This window comes from Helicoverpa zea, chromosome 17 (genome assembly GCF_022581195.2).
Source record: "Helicoverpa zea isolate HzStark_Cry1AcR chromosome 17, ilHelZeax1.1, whole genome shotgun sequence".
NCBI lineage: Eukaryota > Metazoa > Arthropoda > Insecta > Lepidoptera > Noctuidae > Helicoverpa > Helicoverpa zea.
In genome coordinates this window covers 2,060,760-2,077,418 of record NC_061468.1, presented here as the reverse complement: position 1 = coordinate 2,077,418, position 16,659 = coordinate 2,060,760, and the positions used below count along the sequence as shown (strand labels likewise).

At 35.1% G+C, this 16,659-nt stretch overlaps 1 protein-coding gene across 2 annotated transcripts in view; it reads right to left on the bottom strand.

Moving 5' to 3' along the window:
- LOC124638200 (phospholipid phosphatase 3-like) overlaps nt 1-16,659 on the bottom strand; it is a 98,659-nt gene that overhangs the window by 74,888 nt on the left and 7,112 nt on the right. Inside the window, exon 1 of one of the 2 annotated variants that reach the window (XM_047175099.1) lies at nt 5,694-5,973. The exons of the other annotated variant lie outside the window; for it this stretch is intronic. The gene's annotated coding sequence lies outside the window, so the exon portion shown is untranslated. Of the gene's footprint in view, nt 1-5,693; nt 5,974-16,659 lie in introns of those variants that run through there. 2 annotated transcript variants of the gene reach the window in all.

The window sequence follows — 16,659 nt, the reverse complement described above, 5'->3', positions numbered from 1 at the left end:
TGTGTTGCGAAATGTGAGAATGATATTTTTATTAAAGTCTTAATTAAGTAAATTAAATGTTTGAAACACACAAGACAAGAGAACGAACAAACATTTGGGGTACAAAACACTAGAACACTAGAATAATTGCAAGGTATACTATACATAAGACGGCGTTTTTAAAATAGAGAATTATAACATGACATTCCCAATTAAAATCATGTAAGTACCGATTAAATCAATAAACAAAACGTAAAATCCGATAAAGTAAAAGTAATTATAGCAACCGAATCGAATTGCATTGGCATTTACAATGGCTGCCGTCTTATACAATCAAATATGGCGTAGCATCGTAACTCTATTGTACTATTGAAGAATATAAAACCATACATACTTAGATGACGTTATTGCTAGTACTTCCATTCAATACAAGATTTGAGAGATTGTTTAAAAGTCATCATAAATCCTCCTTCGGTTCATCTCATCCAAATATTCTTGGCTTAACATAGACGTTGTGTGGGCAAAGATGGTCTATAAACGTAATTTTATAACCGACTTCATCAAATAGAGGTTAATTAGGTTGTAAGTAGTCATCAAGTAAAACTGGTTTAGTTTAAGTCGCTCAGGATTATGCAGATTCATCAGACAAGCCTTTGGTTCTAAATATAACAGGGTCTTGACCCAGACGGTGTATTTTGGGTCATTTAACTTTGCCGTAGCCAATCGCCATTCATATAGAAGTATTATTTTTTACTGATGTGTCTAGTCTAGTGTTTGTTTCTTGCTCATTCAACAATTGATACATCGATTTTGTTTGTGTTGTAAAAATAAATTAACATTGCATTGTTGTTCTTCTTATTTGTTTATTTGAGTGTGTGAATAGCTATTTATTTCCGTTGATTAGCATGCTGTAAATAAACTAGCTAATCTTCTAGACATATCTGTCTGTTCTACTTTAGAAAAAGAATGTCTTTTAGAAACTAAATATTAGAAGATGAAGTTACCCAATAACGTTGAAAATACTGGACTCAATTTAAAATATGTGTCTATAGCCACATGAACAACGTGTTATGGGCATAAAGCCCCACAAACTCAAGAAACACCTGGACGAGTACAATACAAGCTGATTACGTTAAACATTAAATACCAAGAACGATAAAACCAGCAATATTTAATCAAGTACCAACAGTTTACCATGTAACAACTGACGTTACTGGTACTTTAAATGCCACTGCGATCACACTTGACACATTATCAGCTCAGACGATGAAATTAACACTAATTAGGTCGATGCTTGAGTTACATGCAAGCTTTATGACATACGAGAAGTTAGGATCAGTTGAATTACAAGCAGTCTTATATAACTTGGTATAAGGAGTCGGTAGATTATTGCGTACTTGTTCAAATGTTGTTCAAATATATTGTTGCAATTAATAGCGCCTTCTTGATCTCCTGTTTTATTACTTATTACAGCCTGTGTATTCTTAACATTCGTATTGGTCAATACAGCGGTGTTTTTAATATAATTGCGGTTTATAATTGCATTTGTTTGAAAGATTTCATCAGTTTTACCTAGCAAGTAATAGTTTTAAAATGCTTTTTGTCTTATTGTTACTATAGTTTACAAACTGTATCAACTAAGAGTCAGTACAATGGATATGAATTTACAAATAACGCGTGGATTTCCTCGTGATCATTTCCTTCGTGTTTTATTCGAGCGCGTGTTTTGAGAGAATATTTTTCATCACCGTGTTTGGTATTTCTTTCTTGTTTTGTTAGCCCTGGTTGGCGAAGTTGTATATTTACTTCAGATGATCAAATAGATGACAATATCATGCTTACATGACTGCCATGTCTTAAATTCATAAATTACCAGTGGAATAGCTTTATTTTCATTTATTCTGTCGCTATTCTTTTCTAATAAATTCTTAGGTCCTGTGTTTACATTCTCGTCAATCTTAGTCTGTAATAAAAAAGTTATAACAACTATATCCAACTCTTTTTCTTCGAAACTGTCCTCTTCTTATAATCTAAACAAACGCCTACCATTATCAGTACAATTAGTTAAGCAACTGAGTCGGCTACACAAAGTATTATTAACTAGCAGACTTCCCGCGGTTTCACCCGCGTCCCGTGGAAACTACTGCCAGTACCGAGATAAAATATAGCCCATTTTACTCAGGAATAGTGTAACTTTCTAACAGTAAAAGAATTTTTCAAAACGGTTTATTAGTTTCGGAGCCTTCAGGGTACAAACAAGCAAACAAACAAAAAATTGGTTCCTCTTCATTACTTTAGTGTAGATAAGTGTACTGCCGCAAAAACCAAATAGTTCAGAAGTCACGTGCGATAAGCATTTCATAATCGAAAACGTTTCCTTAGTAAAAGTGGAATTCACGGTTCTCGTGTTATTTGTTCTATAAAACAATAAGGCATAAAAACTTGTTGCTACTTCCGCGATTTTATTGTTTTGTATTGGGAAGTGTAGTATGGGAGTTAACTTTTGCTACCTATGTGGCCTTATATTTAAGATTACTAGACTTTATTGAGGTTCTGAAATGATGTCTAAATAATTCAAAATTAACCTCTATATCCCTTGGTCAAGCCATCACGCATGCACGACAGGAACGATAAAGCTGAGAATTAAAGGGGAGGTAGCCTAGACCCGAGAGAAGCACATAGGATAGTTTTTGTCACCATCCGGCTAGGTGAAGCAGTTATCTCGGGACGCGGGTGAAACCGCAGGTGGAATCTAGTAGATATACATATTATAGTTCAATAAGTGTCAAACAAATGAGCCTCGAAAAGAGGAGCTTATTACAACGACTTGATATTTGTTTTCCAAAAAAATAACAGTATAATTTTCAATCTCCTCTTTCTTTCGAAGACGTTTAACTAGATTCTCTCCAGTGGTTTTTGCACGAAACACAACAGTGTTCCGATAACAAAATTAATAAAACGAATAACTACATAATAGATATAATTAAGTCATGAATGCTCTTGAACTGTAATTAATTTTCCTTCGTGATGGATTGACGGACGATATTTACTTATCTGCTCAAGTAGTGAGAGTCAATGCAACTGATTATTTTGTAGTAAGGCACATGACATGTGTTGGCGATGCCATTTTGTTGCACTGGTAATTGCAATTGCAACGTTTAAATTATTCACCAGATTAACGTGCGAACTACTTTTCGAAAAATAAGCATTCACGCTGAAGAAACTTTTGAATTCGGATGAGTAGTTCTCAGATCAGGCTCGATCAAGGAAACAAACATACGAACAAATTATAATAAAAAGGTACCTATAGCTGAGCGTTATAATATGAAGAAGCTTATTAACAAACCTATACTTTCTTAGTTTAAGAAGTGTCTGATGTTAAACTATTTTAATATGACGTATGAGGTAACTATTTTATAAATGACGAAGCATGTAAAACTGGGTGGGAAAAAATATTTCCTACAATACAAACGAGAAGTGTAATTTTTGTTTTGCTTAATTTGTTCATTAGATTAGTCTTTACGTAAATACTAATTAAAAAGACCTAAAAAAATTACTGCGCAAATTCAGAGTCGAGTTTCGGCTACAATGATGCAACCAACTCGGGAACATGATGATAATGTTTTACGATCTTTTAAACATTAAGTTTTATGTCTTTATAGTGCATTTGACGATATTACGTAAGTAACTCTTAGTTGGAGTTCACGGGTCATTTAATGACTGATTTTGGGGTTTGTATGTTCATACATAGGTATTTCGATTATTACTCTGAAATTGGTCGTTGATATTAAATTCTTTTATATTTTATTTTTTTATTAAATCATTTGTTTGAAAATATAGGCTATATTCCTACTCGTTTATACTAATTATGTGGTGGAATATGTGATTGATCCAATGGTGTCAGTCGTGGGAAGCTAATAAATTCTTTGTCGGATAGCTCTGACATGCATCAGTGTTCAAAGGATTTTCATGACTCCTTAAAAGTTTATGGACAGTCAAAAGTATGAGCATAGCATCTAGTTCATTTATCCCACTACGCCAGAAGTGGAGTTCTTGTTTCAGCAACAACACTAGAACTTTAAGATACTTCCTACAATTAGCTTTGAAGGGATCAAAGACAGATTTTTGCAGTGAAAGCTCCACTATATACCACTCCATATCTATACTTATTTTACTGCTGAACAGTTCGTTTTTATAAACGCTTGAATCTCGAGAACAACGGCACCGACTTACAAATTATTTCAGCCTTAGAAAGCGCATTTATCGAAAAAGGCTATAGGCTACTTTTTATCTGGATTCGCAGTATAATACCTAATACACGGGCGAAACAACCGCTGAGAACTAGTGTCAAATATTTTCTTCCTTTATTTCCTTTTCAAACAATATAAAACAGTTATTTTGGCGTGTACCCCGTGCCACGGAACTGTTAGTTCTTTTATCAGTCAAGAGGTCAAGGCGGAGATAACTAGTGCTGCCCTGTACAGAAGAAATGTCGGCTCATTGTGTTATCGATGCTTTTGAACGTTAACTTTTTAAAGAATGTTATCGATAAATAGGACTGGGTTTGTTTTGGTATTGTATAATTTGTTAACATTGGAAAATTTTGGATTTTGTTTTCTGTGAGATAAGTTCGGATGCACTTTTAATTGCATCTTTTTTATGAGCGTGTCTGTTTTATTTTACTTGACAAGGAAAAGGTTGAAATTCGATTTGCAAGTTTTAAATATTGACCAAGTTTAAAGTTGATAATTTTTAGTACTTTAATTATCTTTATGACTGATACCAATACATTTTTTGCTCACATTTATAAACAAATTGAAATCAACGTTTTAAGCATGATTCCAGTTATTTAAATATGAGAAAGATAAAGAGTTTATATTTGCATGTTGTAATGTAAAAATGAGGTTTTTATCTGATCCGCTATTTGTATGCAATTTGTATTTCTACTGGAAGTAGTGCAATAAAATATGAATTTATTAACCCTTTATGTGTAGATATCCTGTATCGTCAGATTGTATCACAAATGGGTGCAGTTTATAATACTTAATTGAAGTTGATCTTATTTGAATATCATAATGGAAGATCTTTTTGAAATATTTTTTGTTGATAGTCCCTCTGTGTAATAGATTTTAATTATCAATATATTTTTAGTTAAAATTGTTTAAACTGAAAAAATAAAGTTCGTGTCTTTGTAAGTGATGTCGAAAGCAATAGGATTACTTATTTCAAAAAACAAAAACAATGTTTATTGGAGCAAGATAGATTCAGTGATTGGTGTTAATTAAATTAAATTACTTAGTATTTTTTGGAAGCAATTTCATGGTTAACTAAATGCTTTAAAACAAAAAAAAACCTTTTTAAAGTTATTTCTTCATAAGAGGAGAAACGTTTAAGTTAGCGCATATTGTGTTAACTAATTACATACCTATAATTAGTAAAAGATCATTTCTTATATTGACTTAATACCTGCTCATATTTAATAAGTGGTGATTATTTAATGAAACTTACAGTAAAAGGTTCTGTTATGCAATTCTCATTACCTAATTAAACCATCAAGTGAAGTTATTACAATAAATAGTAATGCCGTTATCTATTCTCTTTACTTTATCGTTAAACTTCAAGCGATAAGTTACAAAGTAAAATATTTTACGTAACTTAAAGTGAAATGAAAATTTTTAAAGTCTTTACATGTAAGAAAAATAATTTAAACTTACCAAAAAAGTATTCTGTCCGGTTATCTAGCCGATAACGCAGCAAAACAAATCCGCAAACATTTTCAAAATAAACAATTTTATTTCAAAATAAAAAAGAAAGCACCTCACTAAACACTATCACTGTCCCAAAAGACTCGTTTAAAAATAAATCAAGCAGAAAAAAGGTCGAATTGAGAAAAAACACAAAATTATCGTGTCTATGTTCGATCGCGTTCGAAATTTGAAAGTACGCGGGACGCGCGTTCGTGAAGCGCGCTCGACAGTCGGTGACTGGCGCGCTGATGCGTTTGGCTCGACGGACCCGGTTCAAAGTGTGGAGTGGAATTAAAAAATTGGAGGGACCGTGGTACTCCTAAACTGCGCAGCGGATGTATGTGTAGGTGTTTATTGCTGAAATTACAACGTTGACAAAAACTTTGCTAAAGTAAATTGTGTGAGATGTAAACTTACAAACTTTACTGTTTAGTTAAGGGATTCCTGAGGTTTGTTTACACAACAAAGCTTTAAAAAAATACGTTAATGACTTCTTATTTTAGCCTCAAATAATTTTCTTTTTTCTAATACCCTTTGGAATTATAGACCTATTAAGAAGCCAATACAAAAAAAATCTTGTGATAAATATAAGTTTTTCCACTGCATACTAGATGGCCTTACTGACAGCAGCCAGGTTTTTCTAGAGGCTTCGTTACGCTACTCGCCGCCAGGTGGCGTACGCGTATCATCACATTGAATTGAAGGGAAACTATTCATCGATATTTTACTTATTTAAAATATGAGAAAAGGATTGCAATAACTAGGTATATAAATGCAGTTTTACATACCTACCTACTTAAAACAAAGGTTGTTTTCAGCTGTCCTTTATTTTAATTTACGATTCTTGTGCCTGAAAATGACTTTGCCTATAAAATTTTTTAGATACATTCTTTATAAGATTTGACCTCTTAATATCTCTCAAGTAATCACATTTTCTTAACATAGACAAATATCTATAGGTACGGTACCTACCTACCTTTTAACATCGCCCATTACAATTCTTCGACATGTTTCGAAGTAATTTACGAGCACAAACATTTATCTAACAAATGAGTTAATTAATGACCCATTAAAAACTCATACAAAACACTACTAGCCTAGACTAGCTGGTGCCATCTCCAATTGAAGAGCATTTTTTTGGCATGATCATTCCGACCTTGTAGTGTGGGCTTATGAATTTTGATTAGGATTATGAATGCGTCGAGACAGACTTGATGATCTGGCTAAACTAGTAAAGGATTAGTAAGTTAGGTACTTGATCTGGTTAAAACTGGAAAAGTATTAGGTACCTACTTCCTAGCTTTCGAGGTCCTTTTTCGAGGGTTCATTAGCGTACCGAGGGGTACTTAGTGACTACTATCCATAAAAAGGCAGCCAAAAAAGTAGCTTTGTATTGTTGAAAGCATTTCCAAAATCGAATCTGTAGACCCAGAGATTTACCTCTTTAGTCAGAGATAGAGTAAGTAGGTATCCATATAAAGTTTTACCTACTGGTAACAGACCTCAACATAGTTTTGAAAAGGCTAGGCAGATGATGATTTAATGAAGCTGTGTTTTATGCTAAGAATGCAATGTAAGTTTTAATTTGAAATGTAAAATAATTTTGCAATTACAATCCCCTGTAGCTACGTATTGTTTATTTTGATACAGAGCTAGGTAAATCAATTTATAGCCAGACTCATTGAACAGGAATCCCCACTGCGATGACGTCACTGTACTACATAGGTGATGGCGTAGTAGCCTGGTAGCTCTACGTCATAGATGCGGTCACAGAGCGGTTTGCGGCGGGAAAGATGTTCAACTGGTTTCACGGGCCCTCTATGTGTCATGTTTAGATAATGGTTTATTTACTGCTTCTGGATTAACTATCTTTTTTTTTTTTTAACGACGTCAAAAATCATCAAATGACCCCTCCCACTGTGGGTTAGCAGCGGTGAGGGAGTGTCAGACTCTTACTGACTAAAAACCGTCGTGTTCCGTCATAGGCCTTTTATGTACCAGGGCCGCGGTATCTCTTTCGAACAACCCGCAGCCCTGGATTACCTATCTGTATCACACACATAACAGTTTAGTTAGATAATGGCATACTTACTGCTCCTGGATTGAGTTGTATGTTCAGATGGCCTGCCTATGAAATCTTAAAGTACTAGGTACTACTTACACGACGTTAATAGTACTTTAAGATTTCGTTATTAAACATAGTGTGTAAAGTGTTGTACACAAATAGCATTACATTGAATTATCTATTAGACAACTAGTCACTTAGGTAGCAGTGATTTTATATGAATGGTCTGCCATAGAGCCCTACATACCTAAAAAAATTATCACATAAGCGGGTGCCTTATTTGTGTGTTAAAATGTACCTACAGATTGTCTTTTTACCCATAAGCTTGGGTACGCATGCATAGAACTGATAGAGTCGCCGAGTAAAACATGACAACATAATGTGCAATCAGAAATCAATGATAAAAAAATACCACAACCGGAACTTAAGACTGTCTTAGCAGTCGTAAGAATAGGCAATAATTTACTCAAGTGCAAGACCATAAAAATGCACATTATGCACCTTAAAAGGCTGACAAGGAAAATTCTTCTATAGACAACCAAGATATTTACAAGGCAATAAACGATTATTAATAGTTAACCGATGATTTAATAGTTAAACAGAAGTCTTTGTGTGTTCATCGCTTGATTTGTTCAAGTCATTAACTTAAGTTGCTTAGATTGTACGTGTTTGTAGAATTGTGCTGCAATTATTTTTAATGTTGTATGCATCTAATGGATAAATGAATATTTAAATATAGATAATCTAAGCTGAAATGACACACCTCACTAACATATTATCGGTGCACGGCGCGTGTCTCCTGTCATGCATGAACGTTCTTCCAAAAATCCAAAAATAACGGTATTATTCGAAATTAAACTAGAACTGTCCTCCTCATTAGGATAAGTGTTTTACACAATAAGGAATTCAGTTCCTTTCCTCATTATCTACACCAGGCGTTTTTTTAACTATTCCGTTCCTAGCTCCCAACACACGTCCATTTGCAATCAGAACGAACTAGGTTATCGCTATAGTAAAACTACTACTAACGTTGCCTACAAACTACTGAGTTTAAATATAAACTGCTAGTTAACATTAACGAGCTTTAAACCTAATTCTTAATTGTTTTCGTGACTGAAACTGTGTTTATTTACAGGTTAAGAGTAAGGGGATTGGGGGTTAACGATTAGCCGCACGGACGATCGATCATAGGGTTAGGCAACACTTGGCACAGTCGGTTCGTGTATGGACAAAAATCTATGTACCAAATACATAATAAGTTTCGGAAGAAACTGTAACCACTTCGCTGTCCATGATGCAGACACAATAGTTAAACAATTGGTGTATATCACAAATGACTCATGGGCAGGGAAGTTTTTTTTGGTCCTGGCAATAATTTGAACATCTTTGGCAGGCGAGCCGTTACAGGTTGTCAAAATCCAAAAAGTATGATAAGTCGTCTTATCGTCCAGGTGTTTGGGTTTAAGGGGCCAGAAAGATAGAAAGCCCATGTTAATGACATTCTGGTAGACAGTTGCATCAGATGAAACTGAAAGCCAACTCCCATAGTTGGGAAAAGACTTGGCAAATTATGATTAGGGCATAGCTATGTTATCGGGCACTAGGCTTTCATGACTTTCTTCTATTGGGTAAGTTGATTGCTTTGACTGGCGTACATATTATATAGTCATAAGTTTGTCATACAGAGGAGGCTAGAACATTTACGACTACGCTCGCTCATTGGCTCGAGGCAGATTGACCGGACTTTTACGACATAAATATGACCTATGTGAACTTCCCTATAGTTAGTGTCAGAGATTTTTACGATTCACTCTCGTTGAAGAGAGGATAAAGCAACAACATACCTATTACATTTTATACATGCAAATTAGATCAGACAACGTATGATGCATCCAAATAATTTGCTGACAATTACTCAACCCTGCACCCAAGTCATCTTTTTACTAAGAATCGTATTACTTATCATAGGAAACTATCTTTTCAAAATTAAATTAAAAGATATCAATCTATATAAAATAATTCAGTCTGCCTGATTATCAGTTCTCCGAAACATCATGAATATATATCAGATCCAACTTGAATATTTTCAAGGTGACTTTTTATTTATTTATTGCAAACCGGTTTGGTGTTTCGTTCACCTTAGATATTGAACCCAATATAATTTTAATTAAAATTGTTACCTACCCCATTAAAATATCTCATTAGTGATTGCGCGCTATTACTGAATTACCTGGGCATTTTAATTAAGTATTCTTGAGGGTTTCACATACCAGCCTGGAGTCTAGATTTGTGGTAGGGTGAAAGTATACCTTATCTATTTCGACTCGAATAGTTGTAATTTTTGATCGTACTTATTGTTGATATACAACAGTTTTTTTAATTATTATTTAATTTTCTACATAACTTGTTCGGTGGCAAAACAGTACCAATAATGAATGCATATGTTTCAGAGTAGGTTTCATCCTTCATCATCATCAGCCTATCGCAGTCCACTGCTGGACAAGGCCTCTCCAAGTGGTTTCATTATTCGCGGAAAAGAAAAGGAAGATCCTTCGTGACAAGAACTTAATTTTGCGTGAAGAATAAATTCATTGAACTATTACATACCTACAACATTTTAATCTGCATATTTCAAATCATCTGAAACTGTAGGTTTTTGCTCCTTGTATCAACACCTTTTAAATGTTAAGGTCAAATGTATCACGATACACAGTGGTACTAATAATACCATCATGAATATTAAAAACGTAACTAATTGGTTGTTCGTTTCATCGGTCTACACCTGTCTACACTGTTCTGTATTGCATCAACTGTACCTAGTTTAAATTTACTTACTTTTTCAGTTTATTTCACTAGAGTCTTAAATTATATTTTAGCTATTTGTTACTTTGTTAGTATATTATTAAAAACCTTCGCATACATGAAACTCTATAAACTGATACGACTTAGGGACTTTATGAGACTTATGGGCTCAATCAAAGAATTGGGATGTGTGGAGGCAAGATGAGGATACCTTTTCCCAGCAGGCATTATAGGCTTTACCTTATTTTACCTCAAATAATAAATAAAACCCCCCCCCAAATAAAATTGGGAACAGGGCAGGAGGAAGAAATAACAAATAAAAAAAAATCTATGGCTAGGAAAAAACATCGACCATCAAAGCAGACATTCACATATACTTTCGCGTTTATAGTGTTTATTAAAAGTTGATAATAAAACTAAATTACCGATTAACCCTCAGATCGCCCAACGTGACTAGTTACCGATGGCCGACCGGTTGCTTAGACCAGTTCTGTCAGTAAACATGCTGTTCTTGCTTTAACAAGCAAACTAATAAGGATTGGAAAGCAAGTTGACTTGCTGTTTATCTGATATTAATCTGTCGTGTTGTAGATGGATGGAAATACTGGGTCACTAAAATACTTTAGTGGCCCAGTATTTCAGTATTTGTTTCAGTGGCCAAGTCTGATCGTCATCGACTCGCTAAGAAAAAGATGGATGGAAAATGGTAGGTTCGTTAAAATGACTGCTTTTTTAGGTATACATTTGCCACATCTTATGCGTACCTACACAGATAAGTCTTCCTTATAGTTCCTTATAGTATTATATTACATATAAAAATTACAAATAATATGTTTTAAATATACCACTTACAGGCCATTACCATATGGTATCTATCACTAGTAGTGCAACGCGTGCTTAAATTGCACAACAGGAAAAAAAATGGAGCTCCTTAGTCAGTTGGCCAAAAATAGGTTGAAGCTTTTTCATAATTCAAACGTATTACTAAATTCCATGTAAATGAGTAGAAACAATAATAATTTTGCTTAAAAGATTTAATTAACAAACAAAAGGCTACGAGAACCTAACATAATATCTCGAAAATAATGCTACGTAATTTCTCCAGCTATCCCCAGTAAAAAGAAAGAAAGTTCGACATGATGCTTTCACAGTAATTCATCTTGTCTTCACATGTTAATCGGATGAAACCATCTGAGCTGTCTATCTAGAAACTCGAAGCAATTTGTAAGCTCACAATTAGTGTTAATGAACCATAATTATGTTGTAAAATGCTCTCAGTTAGCACCTAGTTCGAGATCAACTTTCCGTCTTTGGGTGTATGATGAAATGATATTTCGTGAAAATGTCTATAGAGAAGAACATGTTTATAAATAGAGTTGCGATTTTTGAGCTATTGTTGCTAATATTGCAATAAATTATGAAAGTAGCTCCGTCTGAATGGCTGTCTGTTATTCATTGGAAAATATTGCTGTAGCTATTAATTTTGCTGAAAGGACAATGCCAGGGTCTGGGCTCAAAGTTTGCCCAGCAGTGGGAGTAGTTCCAGCTGGTTCCATAGTGCACTCTGAACACGAAATCCAAATATTTTTGAAATCGGTCCCAGAGGTCCCGAAAAAAACCGGTTCAAATGTTCTTCATAGATAGTCACTTAACAAAGCCTGAGCCATTTGCCCAGTAGTGAAAGTGGTCGAAATAGGTTCTTTACTGCACTGTTTACACGAAATCCAAATATTTTGGAAATCGGTGCCAGAGGTCCCGAGAAAAACCGGTTCTAATGTTAAACTTGAACAGTCACTTTATGAAGCCCAAGCCATTTGCCCAGTAGTGGGAATGGTTAGAATAGGTTCTTTACTTCACTGTTAATACGGAAACCAAATATTTTTGAAATCGGTGCCAGAGGTCCCGAGAAAAACTGGTTCTAATGTCAAACTTGAACAGTCACTTTATAAAGCCCAAGCCATTTGCCCAGAAGTGGGAATGGTTAGAATAGGTTCTTTACTTCTCTGTTAATACGAAATCCAAATATTTTGGAAATCGGTCCTAGAGGTCCCGAGAAAAACCGGTCCTAATGTTCAACTTGAACAGTCACTTTATAAAGCCCAAGCAATTTGCCCAGTAGTGGGAATGGTTAAAATAGGTTCTTTACTTCACTCTTAAGTCGGAATCCAAATATTTTTGAAATCGGTCCCAGAGGTCCCGAGAAAACCCGATTCTAATGTTAGCCAGCCATTGTTAGCAAGCCGTTTTAAGCAGCCACAAACCTAACAACCTCTTTTCTTGAAATAACATTCAGATAGTTAGTGGTTTCTTTCACTGTTAACAGGATAAAAAAACAGAAATAGACGTTTAAAGGTAATTGCTGTTTCTCTTGCTTTTCAGTCTCTATCTACCACAATCAGTCCTAAGTTCGTGTAGCGTCATGCAATTAATATCCGTAATGGCAATGGAAAAATCTTATCAAGACGAATAAAATAAGCTCGAACACGAGGTAGTAAATAGATACCGTTGAGGAGTTCCCTCGTCTCACTGTCGTCTCCATCGTCAGGTCAGGCCTTAACCTCCACTGTTTTGTGGTGTCGGAGACATATACCCGAATGACAAGTTTTTATTCGATATGTGCTTACAATTTCCGAGAGTTCCCTATTGTTTTAAGGTTTCTATCACCAGACCCTGGACCGAATAACAAAGGAACCATTTGGAAAGTAAATCCTTTCAAACAATAAAATTATTGTTAAAATCGGTTGGTAAACGACGGTGTTATGCACGTACTTACGTAAAAAGAATACAAACGAACTGAGAAACTCCTCCATTTTTTGAAGTCGGTAAAAAAAAATCTCGTTCAATACCTCGTATTTGTCGATTAATATTATAATGCATTTCAATTAAGGCAATAAAAGTGGAATAGTTAAGAGTTCGTAAGCATATTTTTCGTAATATTGAATAAGAGTCAAACCAGTTTTTCTCAGGACTCCTGGGATAGATTTCGAAATATTTTGGTCTGGGACCTAATTATAAGCCTATGGAACATAATACACTATGCAGTTACTGTGGGCAACTCTTGAGCCCAACTTCCATACAAAGAATAGCATTGTCCTTTATAAGTAACGATGACCTCATTCAACCTGTATTTTTTTAGAAGAGATATTATTTATCTCTATAAAATAACCTGCATATTTTCTTTCAAATCACACATCGTGGTTAGCAACACACAACATAAGCATATTATTGGGAACTATACTTTTGAGCCGTTTGGGGTCGAAACGCTCGGACCGTGGGGCCCGAGTTCGCGGTTACTTTATAAGGACATCGCGAAAAGGCTTGTCGACGCTTCGCGTGACCAGAGGGCTGGCTTATTCTTCGGACAAAGAATTAGCATTGCCATTCAACGTGGCAATGCAGCCAGTCTTCTGGGCACGTTTCCGGAGGACAGTGATGCGGAGGAATACTTCGACGCCTGATCGATGCTCTTTTATATTTTATGTTTTATGTTTATATACAAGGTGTTGATTTGCATTTGTGCCATAGTTCAGGAGGAGGACATACAATACGTAAATAATCAATTGGAATTACAGTAGATGGGAAATAACTAATATGCACTGCTTTTTTTGTCATTGTAATGTCGTGGTATTTCCGAAGTAATCCAATTTTATGAATGAAATTTATGAGTGATCGTTGCGTATGCTTTGTGTTTGCGTTTGTGTGAGGGTGCAGCACGGTTTTAACGCCAATAACATACGCGCCGAGTTTAAATAAGGGCTAGATGACATTTACGGAATTCGGAAAAAAAATTAAAGAAAAAAAATTACGTACCATTTTTTTTATTGATTTGGGTCGAGAATCATTAGCATAATTACCTCCTTGAATATGGCACGGATGCAAATCAACAGCTTGTATATTTTGTATATAGTATTTTATTTTTAGTTTTGTATAAAGATATGTAGTTTAAGTTTGTATATATGTATAGTGTGTACATTGTAGAAATAGATTATAAAAATAAAAATAAAATTGAAGCATATGTACTTACCTATTTACCTATGAGTTACCAAAATTGTCCTCACAATAGTGTGTGACTTGAATATATTTATTTGTACAATTAATTATCGTATTAGTGTCACTGATTTTCTCATAAACAGTTTTCATACAACCATTACAGATGTCATCCACACGAATCAAGAAAAATTGCGTGATTCGTCATCTTGGTAATATTATGAAATTTCAACAAATACCTAGGGAGCCATGTTTAATGATAACACTTAAGTACCTACATAACCGCCAGACTTCCGCCAAAACCACAGGTATTTGTGACTCACTCACAAATGTACGGAAAACACACTTGGTACTTGGTACAACTGGCGTCTGTCGTGAACAAGTTTAAGTCATTTCGTTGCTGACGCTACAAGAATGTTTAAGTCACTTACAGGCATACGCATTAGTTAATTTACGGATTCCAAATAACACTTTCTAATTGTATTCCACCAAAAACTATAAGCCGCGTACGCACGTACGAACAAATTTGTTGCGTTACATGATATGCAACAACTTGGTTCGCACGTGCGTACCACTATCGAACATCGAACACTCTGTTCGTCAAACATGTTCGCGGCGATCCTTGTAGTGTGTTCTGTATGGACGATGTTCGAAGCGCTTTAATAACTTCACAATCGACCACTTCCAACGGCGCCGTCATGGCTACTAAGATAGAGTTCACGACTGTTGTTCGCGAACTCGACTCGAACTAGGTTTGCGTTCGTGTTCGAATATGCCGTCCATACGTACGAACCAAATGTTCGGGTCCGGTGTTTGTGTTCGCTATGTTCGTGTTCGTACGTGCGTACGCGCCTATAAGTTTTGCTCATAAAAATGGTCGCGATTTTTTCTACTTTGGTGATGCTGAAGATTTTATTTTCCTATGGGGTGAAACTCTGTGTACCTGTTTTAGTTCGTAAAAAACGTAGAGATTACTTGGCTGACACTGTGCAGAAGCCATTTCTAGAAACCAGTGGGTCGGATGACGTATCTAAGTGGTATGGTCCTCTTGTGTATACGCTCGAAAGTTAGATACTACCAAAAAGTTTGGCGCGAATTGTACCAGGATATCAGACTACAAAAGGGATTACAATTTCTTCAATGGAAAACTACTCAACGTTGTTTAATCTTTTAACTACTAAATACAATGGTATGTTTAATAACAATAGTTGGTACAAATACAATGGGTATAATTTCTGCTTACTATTACTTACTATTCGTTGCGGTCAAATATCCAGTGTATGGTCACGGTTCTTTTAATTCCAGCGTATGAAGCGGTAAGTCGTGATGGGTGGATTAAGTCGATCACGATTTCTTTAGGCACATCCTTATATTCTTGTAAGTAGCTTTGCTTGTCTGAAGTTGGCTGTTAGTAACTTCATGACAGTCTAAATGTATGAACAGAACACTACTGAGGCAGCAAATGGCTTTTGGAGTGGCAAAGTCGTTTGTCAAGAATTGTCGAAGAAGATAGTATACTTACCTAGTAACAAAACTTATAATATTATGCGAAGTATAAGATATATTGTCTAGACAGTGACGCGATGACCTTTATGTTGATATTTTACAAACATTGTCTGTAATATGATCGTCATAATAATTCAACTCCTAGACAGAGATTTAACAACAGTGGAGGCACGTGCATTGATCATAATTTATTTCTCCATTTCAGGCTTTACTTCACCATTCGACTCACAATAAAAAAATAGTCCACTAACTTAAAACATTCAATAACAGTAATTTCAACACCGAACTGAGGTCTTTATCGATATTCAGAAGTCATTCTGGGACATCTAACACAATAAACCACAAATGTAAAAGATAACACTTCCACCAGGTTATGTTTTAAACATCGATAAAAGAAGTATTGGTTAACCACAAAGCTTCATAACTAATCGTAAACACAGGTCAATAACCTTGAATCTTATTTCTCTGTCAAGCGAAACACCAGAATTTGAGCATGAATTATGAAGACACAATATTTTCGCCAACACAGTTTGAGACGTTTGAGTTATAACATCAATTTTAAGAGCTCAAATT